We start from the raw sequence: 17,261 nt of genomic DNA on the forward strand, positions 1-17,261 counted from the left end.
CAGGAGGTAGAGGCAGAAGCAACAGAAGTTCAAAGCCATCCTTAGCAACATAGAGTTCAAGGCCAGCCAGGGTTACAGGAGACCATGACTTAAAAGCCAACCCAAAATACAACATACAACAAACAATAGCCATAGCAAAGAAACTAGGAATTCTTGCTCTGTGTCTCTGTCTGTTTGAATAACATGCATATATATCTTACGTAGCCCAGGCTGACCTCAAACTTTCTGTGTCGCTTAGGATGACCCTGATCCTTGATCCTCCTCCTTCCTCAATGCAAGGATTATCAACACAGGCCACCGCACCCAGCTTATACAGTGCAGGCAGAGAATCAAACCCACAGCATTGTATATGATGGGCAAGCACCAAGTGAGGGCCACCCCCAGCCTGATATTCTCCCGAAATTACAAATACATTGACATAAAGTTTCATAAATTTGGGGGAAAGCAAGGAGTGTCATAAAAAGTTCCCCTCTAGAGTTCCTCAGACCTTACTGTTGACATGACATTATTTACAAACAAATGGTCCTCTCATTTTAAAAATGTGCCTTATAAAGTGCACACCATATCTTGTCAGATGAAACACATTAAAGCTGCTGACAGGCTAATATGCTATGGGAAAAAAAAAACCAATCTGGCCAATTTTCAAATTTTTTATGCTTCAAGAATCTCACCTGCTAGTGTATGTATCCTTTTATGTCTTATCTGATGTTTAAAATCTTAAGAATATATTTTTATGTAGAAGCCAACACAAGTCAAATAGAGTGTATGTGACATAGGCCTTTCTACAGAGAAAAGGAAGTGATCGTGGGAGGGTCACAAGAGGGAGGACATCAGGGATGCCCCATCCAGTGCCAGGTAAGATCACAAAACACTTACCTGTGCTGGGGTCAGCTATGATAATTGCAATTGATGTCTAGAAATGGGGTTATGAATACAATTATCGTGAAGCAGCAATTGGGCAATCACAACCTAATTAAGCCCACTGACTAGATTATCTTGTTTCCCCTCTAATAATCACATAACATTTAACACTTGCTAATTTCGGGACCTATAGGTGATGTTCATTCATGACTAACGAGCTGCGGGCACTGGTCAGAAAGAGAACGCACCAGCACACAGGGCACCAAGTCAACCACAGAGCAGGGATGGATCTGATGGCCAGCCAACATCTGTTCTTCAGCACCTCTCCACATCTCAGCCCCACCAAATCACTAACTGGAGGCAAAGTCTTGGGACTGAAAGACTTACAGAACCTCCAAGTGGCTAGAGGGACAGAACTCTTGTTTTCTGGAAAGCACCCTGGTTCATGTTAGCCACATGATGTGCTTTCTCTTTTTTAACGGTAAGGTTGATTCTGTCTTTGAAAATGTGGTTTTCTTTTCTTTTCTTTTCTTTTCTTTTCTTTTCTTTTCTTTTCTTTTCTTTTCTTTTCTTTTCTTTTCTTTCTTTTCTTTTCCTGCAAGATAATGGCTAATTCCTCTGCTAGGCTTGCATATATAAACTTTACCCTTTGCCTCTCTCACACATGTCCCTGGGCCCCTGTCTCTCCTGTAGTACATGTCGAACATGCTCACAATTGAACATCTTATGCCAATTGCCATGGCATCCAGAGATACATTGACCCAATTCACCTTGCTTTCTTCAAAGCAGTTCCTGAAGAAAGCCTGGGTGGGCTCCTCTCCAAAGAATTAAAAAGACCAAAGAAATAAGTTGATTGAAGACTGGTCTTTGAGAAGCTGACGTGGGAACACAGTCTATGTTGCAGCTGACTCCCGACTCCTCTCAATTAGAAATTCTCCCAAAAGAATCAGACGCTCTGCTGTAGTTAACATTATTCTCTCCCATGGTCTCTCTACATAACACTGGCTGTCCTGGAACTCATTATGTAGACCAGGCTGGCCCTGAATTCACAGAGATCCACCAGCCTCTCTGCCTTTGGAGAGCTGCATCGCAAAGTCCTTTATCGAAGCAAACAGTCATTTGAGAATTGAGATGTAGCTCTGTTGGTGAAGTTCCCCTCTACCATGTGCAACACCCAACAAATTGAAAAGGGAAAGGAAACAATGGCTTGGGTAAGGCTGACCAGTAATTATTTTAATGATGTGAAAATGGCCTTTCCTGGTGTACTTTAGAAATAAGGTCTATGTTTACCTTGCTATAGAAGTTGCAGCTATGCACCCGTCTGGGCACTACAGTTCTGATGAGCAGAGTCACAGCAAAGATATTATAAAATTATCCCTAGTTGTTTGGGGGCTGATGAGACAAGTCAGCCATTAATGTGCAGTAGCTCATCTCACAGACCACCCATCATCCTGATTTTGTTAGGAGTATATGGGCCACCTCTATCTCCATAGGGACAGCCACTCACTCCTTGAAGAATATTTGTGGTCCCCTATAAACAGCAGCTTCTGTACTGCATGGGAACAGTTCAAGAAGAGACAAACAAGACCAGAACATTCATTGTATCTCTATGGTCTAAGTAGAGAACACAGTGACCACTAGGAGAGCAGGGAGTAACGGTACCCATACTTTTAAGAGAACCGGCCCCATTCACAAATGATCGTTTGCCAACTCTCAAGTGTCTACATGTGTAAATTCTGACAATATTCTGGTAACCAAAGCCAATACTGAGCATTGATATTTCCAAAAGGGACTCTAAGAGACAGACACACAGCTTGTCTGTCTCCAGTTCAGCTAAGTACTCATGTTAAATCTCTGTCTGTCGTGAGTACTTTATGAGTTTGATACAGTTTAAAAATGTGTACCTCCCAAGTGACTCCTCCAAGGTGTCTTTTGTAACTCAGAAGACAAAGAGGGTGCTCTTGGTAAAACACTTTCTCAAGTTATTGGAATGGGCTGCCTCTCTCCTCTTAACCAATATATTACAATCAATCAATCTTCCATTATGTGCAGATTCCCTTCCAGAGCACAAAGACTCCTGGCTACTGGAGAAGACAGAGCATCACGAACATAAGCTATTAGCATACAGGTCAGGTCTTATCAGCAGAGAGCCAAGGCTTTGAAGGAAGGTACCTCTCATGTGAACTCTGGCTCCCTTACTTCTTAGCTCATGACCCTGGGCAAATTATCTCCCTAACCCTTGGTTTCTTCCACCAGATGGACAATCCCTGGTTCATACTAAATGTTAAACAAATGTTTCCTGGTATTAATATCAACTGTGAGCCCATCCAGGAGGGAAATAGCATTTTGAAGGTTTACATGGTATTCCTGTGTTGAATAGGAGTTGGCAGAATTTTTTGATGACGCCATCATATTTACTCGGTGTCGTTTTCACTCAATATTAGGACAGACAACATTCAACTGACGGCGGAAAGGGGACAAGCTTTTGTAGCTGAACTCTGACATTCAAGTGAAAATCCTCTCCCCATAAACAGCCCTTCTTAGTTACTACTGTTAAACACTAATTAACAGTCTTCAGAGTCTATTCTAGATTGAAATATGAAAAAAAGGAAGAGATTCTGGTGGGTGATTATGTGAAATCTTCCCATGATCTCTAGCTGCTGTCCACTTAAGATGGCTTTAGTCTGTAGCCCAGAGTTCACATTTTGCCCTAACTGAAGAACTCCTAGGTGAGGTCCATGACCACCTCCACTGAATGACTGTTGTTCAGCTGCTCATTACTTCTTCATAACACAAAGGGATGATGTAACCAGGGATTCAAATGGCTAAATAGCTTGCACCTCAATGGCCTGGTTCAGGATTTTAAAACACTGGGAATGGACTGGCTCAGTCTGTGCTGAATCAAATGGTTTAACCCCCAAACTGGACACCAGGCAGTGGTCACGGTCTACTCTTCCTCTCTGAAATAAGCAGGTCTTTGTTTTTCATTCCTTCTGCTTACCCAGAGCATGGACTGAGAAGTGCTATGGATAACCTTAGCGGACTATCGCATTTTCTGCCCATCAATAATGCAGCCATTCGCTACAGGGCTCCAGTCTCTGCATCACTCATTTTCCAGGAAAATCTGCAGCAAACCTACTTAACCAGTTCCCTCAAGTTTCCACCTGCCCTTTATCAAAAAAAGGCAGCAATTGTAACTCAGAGGTCTCATGAACCGTCTTCCAAGCCCGACTCTAGTTTCCTTTCCCCAATAGAAACTTACTAAAGGGCATATGTGTCTTAGCCATTGCTCTTCATATTTCACATGCAATGTAAATGCAATGGGCACCAAATTACCAGGTCTTTCTCTGCCTGCCTTATTGTTTTCTTAAGAGCAATACCTTACTTCCCAGTGGACAATCCTCTTCTATTTTGACTTGTCAATTACTCCCCTGCCTCACGTCTTTTCCCTTTCCCATCCAAGCAGGCTCTCTTTTTCCCAGCAAATTTTCACCATATAATTACAGCGATGCTTTAGCCTACTTTTCTGTTAGCTTAACAACCCTGTCTATTTTCTACTTGTGCTGATGCTACTGTTTGCTTTTCTGACGGGCTAATCCATGTATCCTTTCAAGGCCTAACTTCCCCTACCATGATAGCAGCTGGAGCTCTAATTCACAGGTACCTTCCAAAGCTTTTCATTAGCAACAGAAATGAGATGGTTTAGAAACCCATTTCTTAATCTGCAGGTGAGTACTGGAACCTTTGTGCCGCACACATCTTTCAAGTATCCCACATTGTGCCACTGCACAATTCTTTTCTGAGTAATAAGGTCCAGTGTGATAGGCACATTTGCAGTGTTAATAGGGAGAATGTGCCCTCTGAGGTAACCAGCTTCCAACCCTCCAGCCCACCCCACCCCACCCCCACCCCCTGCCTCTGGCATTTCCCAGCTCTAGAGAGAAGAACTCAACAGACACGAGGAAAACTGAGGAATAATGGCTTTGCCTTCTTACACCTGCACGGGGAAGAGACGGGAAAATCAGAGGGTCTTAGCTTGTGTCTGGTTCAACTGGCCAGACGAGGGCTTAGGGAGTGAGTTTGGCCTTCCCCAGCTGGGCTCTGTGGCAGATAAGCCTCTCCACAAATCCTGGGCTTAATTACTTCTGACACAGTCATCCTACTTGGGCCTCAGCTCCTTTTATGCTCTAACCAATATGAATCCGAGGTAAGTCTCTGCTTACTCACCTGGGGGCAAATGCTTACATCCCTTCTAAGTGATCCTAACACATTTAATAAGGATCCACTGGGGCCTGGGAACAGTTTCCCCATTTTCCTTTCATGGATTCTGTTCAAAGTCTCTTCCAATGCCTAGCAAATAACTTTCTGAATAACATAGTCATCATCTTCAAATATTTCTTTAAACAAGTAAAAACCCTACCAATCCCTTCCCCCTATGAACAGGTTCTACCCTTTGAGTGAAGTTGGGTTTAAGTGTGGACAGGTCCAGAACTGAGCATATTATTATCAAGAAGCAACAGGCAGTGATCTGAACAACCAAACACATAAAAGAGAGGAAATCAACACCAAAACACCCATGGGCTTGGCATTAAAAGGAACCTTCTCGCTAACCCTCCAAGTATAACTCAAGAAGAAATGTGTCCAGCTAGAAATTAGGAAAGAAAGCTTTGAAGACTTCAAGAAAGATGCTTCCTGGGAGAGAGGACAGTAGCTGCACCTTCTCCTACCATGTCACTCTACCCACACAACTGCCCCAATAATCAACTTTGCGTTGGAGGCACCCATCTGAAGACTTCCTGGATCTTATGGTGCTTCAACTGCAGAGGACCATGGTCCTTGGTAAGAAAATCAATTCTATGACAACATGTCCAAAAGCAGGAATTGTATATCCAAATCAATGCTGATGGATTTCTCATTAATCAGGTGGATAGCTCAAAAAGGACAGAAATTCAGAAGAGCTTCCTAGTAAGCTGCAGATTCCATCTAGATTCATAAAACCATCTTTGCTGTATTTGGAAACTTCTCCTGGGTCTCATAAATCCAGGAGACAGTTCAACTGTGATTATCTTCTTTCCAGTGCCCCCACTTCCCCAACCCTAAACTTTTTTCTTCTTCCTTTAGCCCTGGCATGCGAACCATGCTGTTTTAACTTCTTTCCTGTTCTCCCAGTTCTTCTGGAACATTTTATTTTTGACAGTCAACTCATTTGGAGGAGTGCCACACTGAGGCTCAACTGTTTACAGCATTAACTGTGTTTCTGCCAGAAGTCCTGGATTCGGTACTACCATCTCCAGGCTGCATCGTAGATTAAGAATTTATGCATTTGTTTGGAAGAGGCTTAGAAAATGTGGAAACTTCCAAACATCACTCTCCTTCCTTACAAAATTGCTTGTGCCTGTCCAAGAGGAGACAGACATGGAAACTCATCTCACCCTTTCCAAAGTACTCTCTCTGCCCAAGTCATTTGAATGAAGACTGCCTGTTTACTGGGGAAATGCGAAATAGCTATTGATCTGCAAGAAAGAATTAGGATTCAAAAATATACACAGAAATCCTTCCTCTTCTTCTTTTTTCTTTTTTGAATGAACGGCAAATACTAGAAATTCACTAGTTACCACTGGATTTCACTTCTTGACCATCCATCAATATTACAACATGGCATGTCTGAAAGCAACCAATTTGAATTTGCTCCCTGTTGCAAAACAGAGTTTCAGAGCCCAATTGTGAACACTTTTGTAAGTTGCAATAGACCCAGACAAATTTCCAAAGAAGGGCATTTGAAAAGCACTTCTAAGCCCTGGATGGTAGGACTAGAGAGGAAAACAGAAAACTTAAAAGAAAAATACAGCTAACAACTCAGCAGCTAAAGGTTCACTAATAAAATGGGTCTCTGTATCCGTGAGTATAATACCTCAGCTGCAAATCCCAACCTATTAAATCCAACTAACACCAACAACCCACTCATGCTCCTGTCCTAAAGACTGCAGAGTTTCTCAGAGGCTGGGCCTAGGGAGGACAGTTATTGCACAACTACAGCCATCAAAGCCTGTTGGGGTAGTGGAAAGGGCATCAGGCTGTAGCCATTCAACCCGCCCTGTGCTCTAGCTAGGCTGGGCATGTCACACCTGAACTTTCTGACCTTATGGAAGTCACTTCACGGCCCACATGCCAGTTTCCTTTTGAGTAAAACAAGGGTGATGAAAGGCATCTGAAATATATATATATATATATATATATATATATATATATATATATATATATCTCAAAACAAAAACAACAACAACAACAAAAAACCCCCCACAAAACTAAGGTATATCTAAGGTATAAAAAAATACCCGACTTTTTTTTTTTGTTTTTTTGGTTTTTCGAGACAGGGTTTCTCTGTGTAGCCCTGGCTGTCCTGGAACTCATTCTGTAGACCAGGCTAGCCTCGAACTCAGAAATTCGCCTGCCTCTGCCTCCCGAGTGCAGGGATTAAAGGCGTGCGCCACCACCACCCAGCAAAAAAATACCCAACTTCTAACCTGGAAGTTTTGTCTGGTGAATATTAACTCCTTAATAGTCTTCACTTAAAATGTGAATATCTGCCAATTTTTAGTGACTTCAATGTTAGTTTCTTCTTGGGAAATAACATCTCCCCACCACCACCACCAACAACAACCCTGTCACTCCAAACTCCTCAGTTCAGTCTCCCCTACAGTACTTTAATATTTCACAAAATGCCTCTTTTCCTTTCTTTCTTATTATTTTAAGCAACCTTCCCCAAACTGAGACTTGTGCTATTAAAAGAGCTTAGAGCTTCCCATTTCCTTGCTAGGGCTAAAATTAAACTGTCCATTCCTTAGGGCCCCACATAACATCTGCCAGATGTCTTGGCATATCACACAAGGAGACAGGAATTTTCTTTTCGCATTATCTATTCTCTTCTCTGTTTTCTCATAATCAATTAATAGGTCACCAACACTCAGATAATGTTTCTCTCAGAGCCATCAACTTCAGAAGCACAGGACTATCACAAGCTACTGTCACACATACGTACACATATCACCTGGCAAATGCCTCTGTTTACTGAATGCTGTCTGTAGACCAGGGAAACATTCCTTCCCCCCACCCCACCCCCCTTTTCTGGAACCACAAAAGTTCTGGGGATTGAACTTAGGACCTCAGTTTACACGGAGCTACAGCCCCAGCCCTCACCCCAATTTCTTTGGAATCTGTAGTTTCCGTATAGTTTCAGACACACAGTCGCGGTCATGTAAATCTGCGATTTGGACTAGTTGCTTACGTGTTTCTTAATCCATACCTGTGTGACCCTATGAGACAGCACTTCGCTTCTCCAGATCCTCTGTTCCCGGCTAGTGATACCCAACCCCACCCCACCAACTCTTTCTTGTGTAACACAGTGAACTGTAAATCTGAAAGATACACATACCATGAAGAAGAGAAAGGTTACCTTACCTAAAACTCTCAACATCAGGAATAACTAAAGGAAGACTAAACCCTATTAAACTCACTCACACATGAAACAAGACTCATGCTCAAAGCAACTTTACCCGTCCCTTTTTTTTTTTTTTTTTTTTTTTTTTTTTTTTTGAAAAAAATTGACCACAAGTGCTTTAAAGCTCATTAATAAAGTTGAGTCCCTACATCCTACTGTCTTCTGGTGGACATATTAGGAAAAATGGACTTGGGATTTTATTCTCTCACCTAAAAGTTGTCTCCAGCACTGGGTGGGGTTGGGGGTAGAGTAAGAAGAGTCTTAGGGGTAGGGAGATCACTGGATCATACACAAAGTCAAGAAGAGGAATATTAGTGAATTGTGATGACCCAACAGCTAGCTCTTGTATGGCAGGAATAATCCTTGTGAACTTGATACCTCACATCAAAAATGAGCTCTGAGCTTTGACAACAAATAAGAAGGTTCAACCTGATAATTGTTTTTTATTCCTTTCATGATGTTTAATCCAAATTGCTTTTCTCAATTCAAGTGTGTTGTTCCAGAAAAAAAAAATTAAGAAACCATACCCTTAAAAATATTATGGGACATCCCATATTGATTAAAGACAAAGCACATACAAGTATCTTTTAGATTATCAGAATACTCTCAGACTCCAAAGGGCCTATTAGGTACCTCGTTCCCCTTCCTCCTAATTTTCAGATACACTCAACCTCAACACTATCTGAAAAGATACCAAATCATTTGATTTCCAAGTAAAATTATGTAGTGAGGTTCCATAGTGACTGGCAGTTTTTCACCCCCCCACACACTAAAACAAATTAATCACTTGCCCCAATATTAACAACCATAAAAAGATATCACGAAAGCTTGTTTCGAGATTAACATATTTATGTTTATATAAACACAAGCTAATTAGATGCAAAATTATCTGATAATTACTTGCCCAAATAACTACTACATTTCCTTCCAAGCTGAGTATGTAACATTCATATATGCATTACCAAACTTAAATATAACACAATGACTTAAAAGCCAAAGCAATCCACTCATAAGATAACATTCTAAAAGGAAAATTTAAAGGTCTGATTCCAGGCAAAAAAAATTTTTTTTCTAAGTTCTCTTGGAGAAGGCTAGGACTTTGAATAAAGGGGCAAAGATCTGCACATCATATTTTTAAATGAGCACACACATCAACTGAAAATCATACATCTTCATCTGTACAAACAGGGTTTTACTTCATTGACCATGGACAATTATCAGCTAAAGAGCCATGTATTTCCCTGTCTCCCTTCACACCCCTCTGAAGAACAATAACCCTCAATTAATGACACAACAGTTTGGTTTGAAAAATGTGATGTTGTCATATACAGCATTGTGCATTTACTGAGTGACATTGCTACCAGCTCCTCAACAGAATATAATTACATCTGGAATCAAAAACCACTTCAATATGCACAAAAACACTGTAGGCAGAAGGAACTTTTCGTTCAAAAATCTGACACATAATGAGAAAGCAAAGCAAGAAAAAGGCTGGTGTCAGTGGCTCACCAATGTGTTCCTTATTTCTGTTGAAGCTGGTACCTTTCTGCATCTCTCCTTAGTTGGAAGCAAAGTCCAGTTAGCCCCCTTAGGCTCTATTAATTGGTTCTGAACCTCCTCCAAGTGTTCACCCCTCTGTGAAACCTTCTTCACCTATCTCTAATAGGCCATGTAAAATCCTTCCAACATCTTCCCTCATCCTCAAGATGGCTACCTTAGCTAATGGAAAAGCAACATCTTCATGGTTGGCTTTTGTAAATCCCTAAAGCCTTTCAGAATTCAGTTCTTTCCTTGGGTCAATTACACACAATCTCTAGAACTAGTCTGTGAGGGGATCCACATCAGTGTGTGTGTGCTAAGGTAGGACTGGCTCCTGTTTTCAAACCACCCTCACAAAATGTCTTCCTACAAGATTAATAAATTCCTCCAATTAAAAAGGTTAAGATACCTGGACATAAGGTTTTCTCAACTGACACCATTTGTTTCCATAGTGACATTGTTAAGACGACATGGTGATATTTCTGAAGATTTACAGTACTGGAGGACACAGGAGGAGGGAAAAGAAAACAGCAGAAGGAAAGGGAAGAGGGGAAACAAAGGAAGCAGGAAGGCCCAACACAGGAATGGAGCGAGCAGCCTGAAGAGGCATGGAGAACCTGAAGAGACTGCCAGGCTGAAGGGTTCCTGAGATCTGGAAGGAACATATTCTATTCTTTCTGGCAGAAATCAACCCAAACCAGACAATAAAGTCTTGCAATGCATCAGACTGATGATAACCAAGCCCCAGAACTCAAAAGAGAGGGTGTGAAGGGGGGGAAGCTTAGCTTAGGGCCACCAACTATCCTCATACTGAAGAAATAACATTTCCTGGAGACATTCAGGGGACTTGGAGCAGCTGAAAGTTATGAGAAGATCTCTGAGGAAATGTTTTAAGGTTTTGCCTTTCCTTTCCTGGAGGAGGTCAAAAACCCTTCAGGTCCACTCCAAAGGAGAAAAAAAAATTCCAAAAGTTTACTTTAAAATGGAAACAAACATCTCAGTAACTTGTGAAGGCACCACTTGGGTGGGAGAAAAAAAAATCTGAGGAACCCTTAAAAGCCTTAATTTCCTTGCTTAGTGAATAGATAGTGAGGAACCATCACAAGGTCTCCCTCTGGAGAGGGAGAAGGAGTAAGCAGGCATGCCTACTCTTTCAGCCATCACCAACAGAGCTTCAAAATGGAGACATCCATAATTTTATAAACACTTCTCATCTCAGCTTTGTCTCCTGGAAGCCCGCTCTCCTCCATTTTCTGGTGGAGTTACAGTATGACAAGGATTACCTGACTCAGATTCCAGCTCTCAACCCAACTAGTCACTTCCTCCCCAAACCTACAAGCAACCTCCAGAAACAAAACCAAACCAAGCCAAACAGCCAACGCAGACACTCAGACACAGCCCCCGGGAGCCCTGGAGAAAGCCCCAACTGGTTGGTCTTTCCCCATCCCAGGCGCATGCTTTAAAATGAAACTTTTTTCTTTTCTTTTCTGTCTTCTTTTTTTTTTTTAAGGTTGGGGAGGAATATAAAAGGAACTCCAGGCAACCTCCTCCCCTCCCTCTCTGTAGGTTAGGAGCCACAATGAAAAGAAAACCAGGGTTCCTTGAGGAACGGTGAACAGCCTGGAGAATGAACGTGAGAAGGAGCTTTGTGTTTTGGAGTCTGGACTGGAACCAAAGCAGACAGCTTGCAAATGGAGGACAGGGAGATAAAGAAAGGGAAAGAGAGGGGCTGCTCCAATGGGGGGCGGCTGAGGCTTCCCCCCGTGCCTGGAGGGAGGGCAGACCCCTGGGAACCGCACCAGGAGTGAGAGCCCCCCCAGCCCCCACTCCAGGCCCTTGCCTTCCTTTCTCCCAGCCTCAGAGGAGAGCCGAGCGTGTGTAATGGCTTCTCCTCTCCAGAAACCGTTGTCCTCCTGCAACCGACGCTTCTGAACCTTCAGCCTGGAGACAGCTCCTCAGCTGTCCCTCAACCTGCGCCCCCACCCGGCAAGCAGCCCCCAGCTCGTCGCCTCTCTCCTCCCCAGCAGCAGCGGCGGCAGCCACCCCCTCGACATATCCAGACCCCGCATCCCAACTTCGGAGGGAGAGAGAGAGAGAGAGAGAGAGAGAGAGAGAGAGAGAGAGAGAGAGAGAGAGAGAGAGAGAACACCAAATACCTGAGGAAGAGGGGGGTGCCAATCCGCACGGCTTTGCCATCGGGCAGGGGACAGGCAGACAGAGGAGGGGAAAGGAAGCAGAGGGACAGAGAAAGAAAGAGGTCAACCCGCTCAGGTCGGGGCCGCTCGCTCCGAGCGCTCCCTCCTCTGACCCCTTGCTCGCTCCCTCTGGCTCCAGCTCAGGTCTCTCCTGGCCTCCAGCCCTCCGCCCCCCTTCACTGTCCCTACTCCTGTCCCCACACTCGGAGCATCCGTCCTAAGCCTCCAGCTCTCTCCTCTCACTCATCTTTCATTTTTTCTCTCTCTCCTCTCTTCACAGAACTACACGAAATTAATTAAGCCACAGGGCTCGTCGTCCCCCCCCCCCCCGCCCCAAGCAGAAGGCAGAAGGAGCAGCCAGCAGGAAAAGCACAGCCACCTCCACAGCTACCACCACCACCTTCTCCTCTTCCTCCTCCTCTTCCTCCCTAGCTTCTTCTCCTCCTCTTCCTCCTCCCCCAGCTGCTCTCCCTCCTCCCCCTCCTCCTCGGTCTCTCTCTTTAGCTTCTTCTCCTCTCGCCTCCAAGCCAGCCCATGCAGGGGACTTCCTCTCCTCCCCGTGCCGCCAGCCCTCCTTGGCCGAATGAATGAGCGCGTTTGTGCCTCCACCGCCCCGCGCTCTCCTCCCCGGAGCACTCAGACCACCCCGGAGGTGGTGGTTAATTGCAGTAACTTACAGAAGAAGCGTCCCGGCGCCGGGAGGTGCTTCGGGTTCTCCAGCCCCACCGCCTCCTTATCCTCTTTCTCTTTCTCCTCTTCCTGCTCGGGTTATTGTTGTGGAAGTTGTTTGGGAGTCTCATGTGCTTCTGCCGGGTCTCAGCAATGGAGGATCGCCATCTTCCCTGCCTTCCTCGGCTCCTCAGACTCGCTGCAGCTGCAGATGACCTGAGATATCCGTCTCTCTCCCCTCTCCCTCCCTCCCTCTCCTCTCACTCTCTCCCCTCTCTCTCTGCTCTTCTCTCTCCTCTCCTCCCTCTCCCTCGCGCGCGCTCTCTCTCTCTCTCTCCCTCCCTCTGTGTCTCTCTCTGAATAATGAGCAACCAGAGGGAGAGAGAAAGCAAGACAGAAAGAGAGAAGACAATCTTCTCCTGCCACACAAAACGCCGGAGCACCAGGGGGTGCGCGAAGCCTTTCTAATAACAACAGCGTGCAGGAGAGAGGAAGGGAAAGAAAGAAAGAAATGAGAAAAGGGCAGGGATAAAATAGGAAGAATTATCCAAGAGCTGAAGAAGCGCAGGAGAAGCTGGAGGAGATGCTGAAGCTGCGACTGCTGCCCGCCCCCCTCCCGCGCTGAACCCCAGAAGGAGGCAAGGTGGTTGCAAAGTTAAGGCTGGGACATTGTCTTTGTCACTCTGAACAACACAGAGCCAGGCCAGTGAGATGTAAGAGGAGGAGGTGGCGGCGGTGAAGGAGGAGGAGGAGGTGGTGGTGGTGGTGGTGCTGGAGGAGGAGGAGGAAGAGGAGGAGAAGGAGGCAAAGGAGGTGGAGAAGGGGAAGAGAGAGATGAGATGAATAAAGACCTGCGGAAAGGCGGTGCGAGAAGTGCGACCGCCGGGTTCCAGGCGTGCGCTCTCGCGTCCAGGAGGCGCCCGGCCTCCCTGGCCAGAGGAGCAAGCCCCTAGTGGGGACCCTGCCCCGCTGCTCTAAGCGCTCGCTCCATCAGCTCTGCCCCAGGCGCCCAACCCCAGCTCTAGAGGGTCCCTCAAATGTATCCATCTAGAGGCCAGTCTTTGCAAAGAACTGAAGGTTGCAAGTCTAAACCCAGATCAACCACGTGGGGCTTTTTAATTCCTTTCCAGCTTGCAGTGTATCTTCAGTGAAGGGCTCAAGTTGTCCATTACTGGCACGTATTTTTAAGTCTTCGCCCTCTAAAGGCTCATTGTGCGTTTTATGTCTCTTCTGATACGGAAAGGAGGAGAAGGAACCCATCATTCTGATCTAGAAGCCACCACTTTCTTTTCCAAACTTGTGAAATGTTTTGATGGTGCACCAAGGCTGGGGGGGCGGGGGGGGGGTTGTACTTAAATAACTTTCCACCCTTGAGCCCCCGAGTTGTTTGCTCATTGTTTGCACTTTCCGTCTGATCATTTAAAGGCTTGGAAAGTAACAATCATCGCTCCTAATGATATGGTGACACCGTGTTGAAGACAAGAGAGCCAAACTGCAGCATCACACCTTGAATTTTTATTTAGTGTAATTTTCCCCCAAATTGTTCAAGAAGATTCTTTTTTTTTCAAGAAGTGGGTTTCCACCCCCTCTCACCAGGTTAAAGATCTCCTAAGGCATTAATCTCATTTAGGATGGTTGGGGGGGGGCTACAATACCAAAACCAAAAACAAACAAAAAATAGAGAAGAAGAAGAAAATCAATACAGCAAGTCAGGAGCAATTGAAGTTCAAGGGCATGAGCTGGTGGTACCATTTCTATTTCTCAGATCCTCTAGTTGGACATCAACAGCCCCAAGAGAGAAAAAGCACGCAGCGCAGCGCGCGGGGCAGAGACCTTAATTAAAGTTTCTTTTGTCCGCCTCTGAATTAGGGGTTGTTGCTGGATTCCTTCGCATAGAAGAGCGCGCATCCGGTGAAGGCGCGGTGTAGAGGATCCTGGGCGAGCTTGTCCTCTTTAATACTTGCCCCCTTTCCCCTCCCCCACACTGGGGGCAGCTAGACGGGTAAACCCATACAATAAAAGCAGAGGAGACGCGCACAGAGTTGGTTCTCATCATATAGCGGCGTTTCCTAAGCACAGCTAAAATCCTCATTTCCCAAGATTTTCCCCGATTGTGTATTCCAGGGCAGAGTGTCTCACCCTGACGCCCGATCTAACCCCCTTCCAGTCAACACTTCCTGCCCTTTTCTCCTCCCACTCACATTGAAAAGCTTGGGAGTCCTAAAAGGGTGTTGATGGCTGGGGGTGATAAATAAATAAATAAATGACACTACGCGTGCGGTGGAGAAGAAAGGAGGGGGAGGAAGAGGAGGGGAGGGGGGAAGTCACCGAGAGGAGAGCGAGGAGAAAGGACTCCGGCGCAAGGGAGCTGGGAGTCAAAGAAAGCAGAAGGAGAAAGGAAAGATCTGCGAGGCTGCTCCGCCGCGAAATCCTACTGGCTTTGTGCAAAGGGGGAAAGACTCCCTTCTTTCCAGGTGCCAGAGGGACCTGAGCAAGTCTATCGGCCCGGCGCTCCTCCCCACCAGGACCCCAAGGGTGCCTGAGTCCTGACCGCCGCTCCCCCAGCTCCCCCATCAATTCCTCGTGGCTAAGAGAGGAAGCGCGCCAGGTCTGCGCCGTCCCGACTGATAATTTACCTCTTTGTCTTTAATAAAAAGCTGACTTTTTTTTTTTTTTTTTTTTTGCTGTCAAAAGCTCTGCAACCGGGCAAAATAATAATGATGATGATGATGATAATCGTATTTCAGATTGAAAGCTCTTATCAACTGCTGGCTTTCCGAGGCTGCTATAAATATCTTCCTCGACGTGAAGGTACCTTGTGGGCTAGCGTGGTTCGGAAGTGCCGGGATGGGGACCGCCCTTCCCCCCTACCCCCCTTCTCCCTCCCCAGGCGCAGAGACGCAGCGGCGAGGAAGGCGCGGAGGTCAGAGGAAACCTGGGGTTTCCAGGGTTTTCGCGGTCGGGGGAATGAGCCCTGGGGAGGAGCCTTGCGCCAGCGCCAGCGCGCCCCAACACGCCTCCGACCTCGTAAACCCACTTGGCACAGGCCGGGGAAGCCGCTGGCGGAGCGGCTGCGGTGAACTCCAGAAATGAACCTGCGGCGCGGCGCGACGCCACGGGCTACCGCCCTGGCCAACACTCACCTCGACCGACCGACATTGAGAGAGCTCCGGCCGTGGCCGCCGGGGGACCTTGCTCCGCCCTCTCGTCCCAGGAGAAGAGGACAAAAAGGGGGGGGGGGAGGAGATGGACTTGGAGATGGCCCCGCCCTTCAAACGCTCCAATCCTTGGAAACCAAACCTCCTCTCCAAGCTTCCACGTCTAGAAGGGACAAAGACTGCCAGGAGATCCTGGCGCTGATGGGGAGATGATGGCTCCCCACGCTTCTAGGGAGGGTGCTTTGGGGTACTTTTGACTTTCCATCCCAAATAGGTCACCAAGGAATATCTGTAGAGTACAAACTGAATCTTCTGGGAAAGAAACAAGCTGACTTTCCAAAGCTGTGAAACAAACAATTGTAAAACTCCAGCATAGATTAAAATTTCTATTCATGATGCCACCGTCCTTTTTGGGTTTACTACTTTTAGACGTCCCCAGTTCCCTAACTCCCTCCCCAACTGAAATAAATGAAGGACAATAAACCTAAAGTGGGAAAGTTTCACTTTTTTGGGGGGGGGGGAGTGAAGGTGGGACAGAGAGGAGAAGCCCTGTAGCTGGGGGATTTGGTGAATACCTTAATAAACGTGGTACTTAAGTAACTGTAATTACGTTTTGCCATTAGCAGACCATTTAGATAAGCAGGAGAAAGTTCACACCTCCTGCTCTTTCATTCACTATTCACAAAGATAATGCAAGCTTGACTAGTGGGTTATCTTCTCCATCAAGAGAGTTGGTACTTGACTTCTTTCTTTCTTTTTCTTTCTTTCTTTCTTTCTTTCTTTCTTTCTTTCTTTCTTTCTTTAAATATAAAGGGGGAAAGTTTAGATCTAACACAAACAACCATGTGAAGGATGTCTCTGACGGACACGTTGACTCTCTAAAATTTATTGTTTGAGACTATACCTTATGTCATTATCCCCTGGAGTCATGGGGATGGGATTTCAAGGCTTTATTAATGGTCTAAAGAATAAGAATATGTCGAAAGTCTGGACTTTTCTTCTCCTATATTATGAGTGACTGGCACACAGACTCTTCATAAAGAGAAATTATGGCTCATCAAAAGAGTGACTTTATGAACGTTAATAGAATAATAAATCTTGCAATTTTAGTTCAAGAAGCGGAACTCCTGCAACCAGGGTGACCCGTGCAACTAGGACCTTCTTACTTGCTTGACACAAGGAGGACAGGAATAGTCTATAAATCATTTTGCTTAATAAGGCTTTAAAAAAAAAGACACCCAATTTCTTAAAGAAAGGTGTTTATCAAGGGAAAGGGGGCTTCTATTAATTCTACAGGAGAGACTTAAAAAAAAAAAAAAACCTGTTGGGCCACAGTCTATA

General features: G+C 45.4%; 1 protein-coding gene across 5 annotated transcripts in view; it reads right to left on the minus strand.

Moving 5' to 3' along the window:
- Nucleotides 1–15,952, minus strand: part of Znf462 (zinc finger protein 462) — a 139,372-nt gene extending 123,420 nt beyond the window's left edge. The window contains exon 1 of one of the 5 annotated variants that reach the window (XM_076934948.1): nucleotides 15,906–15,952. The gene's annotated coding sequence lies outside the window, so the exon portion shown is untranslated. Of the gene's footprint in view, nucleotides 1–10,307; nucleotides 11,472–12,054; nucleotides 12,400–12,770; nucleotides 13,014–15,905 lie in introns of those variants that run through there. The other 4 variants (XM_034503123.2, XM_076934949.1, XM_076934946.1 and 1 more) reach the window with 4 other exon arrangements.
- Nucleotides 15,953–17,261: the final 1,309 nt, after the last annotated feature.

This window comes from Arvicanthis niloticus, chromosome 5 (assembly GCF_011762505.2).
Source record: "Arvicanthis niloticus isolate mArvNil1 chromosome 5, mArvNil1.pat.X, whole genome shotgun sequence".
Lineage (NCBI taxonomy): Eukaryota > Metazoa > Chordata > Mammalia > Rodentia > Muridae > Arvicanthis > Arvicanthis niloticus.